Below are 3,417 nucleotides of genomic sequence, written 5' to 3' on the forward strand. Positions count from 1 at the left end.
TCAGATTGAATTGAAGGCACTTACCAGCAGCAGCAACAACAACAACTGTTTATAGACACCCTGGTGTGTCACTGTAAGATAAACACTGGTTGTGATTTACAATTTCAGTGGTTCAAACTCACTTGTGCTCCTCATAAACCCTATACAGTGTTGCTGTGAGCTGGAACAACCTCAACGTTACTTAACAATACCAGCAACAAGTTGACTTTATAAAGTCAATGAATGCAGAACCATCCTGTTTTGCTGGTGTTCTAGCTTTGCAAGTAAATAAGGCCACTTTCTGGAGATATTTAATGAACAAATGTGGTCCATGTTTAAGGACCAGAATGTTATCAGCTTGTTCTTTCCTTATGTTTAGGAGAATAGTGAAATTATTTCTGATGATCACAAAGTTTTAATGAATTAAAAAAAAAAAATCATGCCAGATTAAAAAAAAAAAAAAAGGACTATATTTACATTACCTTCAGAGTCCTGTTGTTGTACTGTAGGATAAGCACTGGACTGCAAGGTCAGGTGAACTGCAAAGTCAGGAATTCAAACTCACCAGCCCTTCCTCTGAAACTGTATACAGGGTCATTTTGAGTTGTAACTGACACTTAAGAACAACAACAACATTGTTATGTTGAAGTCATGGTATAACACTCTTTGAGGACTGCTAGCCTCAAAGTTGGTGGTTCAAACCCATCAGTCGCTGCTCAGAAAGCCTATTCAAGGTCACTATGAGTCTAAACCAACTATGTCACATTTCGCAACAATAGCAACATCATTATGCAAGTGGATAAAAGCCATAGATAGCTTAGTTTATTTATTTTTATAGGAGTTAAAACTTGTCTCTATACCTTTAGAGCTTGATACAATAGCTGTGATTGTTTCCATGTCAGACATACAGCTTCTTGAAATGATTTCCCAGAAAAGTATATTAGCACATTAGAACAGGGATGCAGGAGTAATCCAAAAGATATTTCACTGGCAATTATAACAATAGGTGCCAAATAATATAGCTGATTTTTGTATTCAATTCCTTTTTCTTTATCCTTAAACTAGGATATTAATTGCTTTACTGAGACTTTGTCATAAACAACCAGCCATAAATAAAATATAAATGAAAACAATTAGTCATTGGTTAATATTTGTTGTTGTTTAGTGCTGCAGAGTTGTATCCTACATAGGGTAGCGGTGATGTGCCTTGGAGTTGGTTCCAACTCATAATGACCCTGTATAGAGTTTCCGCAGCTGTAAATAAAGCTTCATGGGAGCAGAAATCCTCATCTTTCTCCTGCAGAAACCACTGATAGTTTTGAACTGCAGACTGTGAGATTAGCAGTCTGACTCATAACCATGATGCTACCTGAGTTCTGTTCATATAGTGACCCTGTATAGAGTTTCTGAGACTACAAATCTTTACAGAAACAGAAGTCCTCATCTATATCCTTTAGATTGGCTGGTGGGTTCCATCTTCCAAACTTATGGTTCACAGTACAGTGCTGATCCTGCAAAGCATTACTCTCAAAGGAGTCATTACAATGGTACTTTCATTGGTAACTTCAAAGACTCTTCTTTCTATCCTACCAATAACTTAAACTACTTACATAGTTCTTTGCAATTATGTAAATGTTATATGTAGGTTCCTTGTTGAATTCAAATGAAATAATTTTTAAAATATGCTTTCTCTCTCTCTCTTTTTTTTTTTTTTCTATCAGAAGCTATCAGATGTTACACAATAATCAAGAAATTCTATTTTCCACCCAGGAGCAGGGCTTTGCTATTATCTTTCTTACAATTTACATATAAATTTGAATATAAAATAAGTGAAGTATGTTTAAGCTACTGTTGTGAAATAATTTTAAAGTCATTTTGTTTTATTCAATGAATGTATAAATGAATGAACATGATGTTAATAACTGAGAAGCTAAATAATGATATCATAACTCATTCATCTTCAATTTTACAGGCAATTACTTCAAATTATTTTACTGTTGTCTATAATTTATACTATATTTTCAATCAGTAAATTTATCTTCTAAAGTTTAATTCCTAATTCCCAAATCCTATTCTAATGCCTTAGGCCCTTCCCACATCACCCTTAACCTGTCTTCTATTTTCACAACAAATTTGCATTCTATTGGGTGTCTTTTGAGGTGATGTTGACAGCATTGATTTAATTACTAGAATAAAGAATAACATTACTGGACAACTTGTGATATTTTCATTGTCATTCCTATATATTTTTCATATTATTATTATTATTTCTCTCAAGAAACTTTTGGAATTTTTCTTTGCAGAGGTATTGAAACTTTTCAAGAAAATATTGTCACATGACATTTAGCATGTTTAAGAAAATATTGCCATATAAAATGTTTTAAATGTCTTTTTATACATGTTTTGCCTGCTATTTTAAAATGGTGGCTCATCTATTAAGTTTTAAGAGAATGTTTTCCTTTAATAATATCAACACTGTAATTATTTTGCTGTAAATATCTCTTGGAATGTCCATATAATGAATCTCAATTTTTCTTATATTTTCTAAATCTCAAGCTTTTTATACTGTTTTTTTTTGTTGTTGTTGTTGTTTTTTGTTTTTCTTTTTTGGTCCTTTTTGTCTACAAGATTTTGTCCATGATATCTCTCAAGTTTTTAATTGAGTTACTTAAATGTATTATTATGTGTTTAATTTCTAGGAGTTCTTTATTATTACCAGACATTTGCTTTCATACAGTACAATATTTTATATTATTGATTTCACAACTTTCTGTTCTTCTCTAAAGATTGTAAAAACTTTTTTGCTTCCTATTAGTTCATTTTTCATTCACTATATGTAAGTGTGAAGGAGCTCTGGTAGCATAGTGGTTACCAATCAGGCTGCAAGCCGCAAGGTCAGCAGTTCGAAACTACCAGAGGTTCCGCGGGAGAAAGATGAGGCAGTCTGCTCCCGTAAAGATTTACAGCCTTGGAAACCCTGTGTAGGGTCGCTATGAGTCGGAACCGACTCCACGGCACACAACAACAATATCTAAGTGTGAGTATAAGTACATATATGCACGTGTGTGGATCACCCTCTTTCATTTAGATAATTCCTCAAAGGTGTGGTGACTGCATCTTAAAAACAGTACTTCAGACCTAAACACTGAAACACCTTCTGGAAATGGCATACAGAGATTATCCATTTGTGGTCTTCATTTTGGAGAATTCTACAACTTACACCTACATAGAAACTTCTTAAAATGCTATCATTTTTTACAATTAAGTGAAAGATCATCTTTTGTCCAAATTATTTCTTCCAAAGACATTGAATTATTTAATTGTCTCATCAACGGATCTGGTTTTTAATCTCTCTATGTGATGCTGTTACATGCCACAGAGTTGGTTCTGACTCACAGCAGCCCTATATAGTGCTTCTGAGGAGTGGCTGGTGGGTCT

Source organism: Chrysochloris asiatica, unplaced genomic scaffold (assembly GCF_000296735.1).
Source record: "Chrysochloris asiatica unplaced genomic scaffold, ChrAsi1.0 scaffold00441, whole genome shotgun sequence".
Classification (NCBI taxonomy): domain Eukaryota; kingdom Metazoa; phylum Chordata; class Mammalia; order Afrosoricida; family Chrysochloridae; genus Chrysochloris; species Chrysochloris asiatica.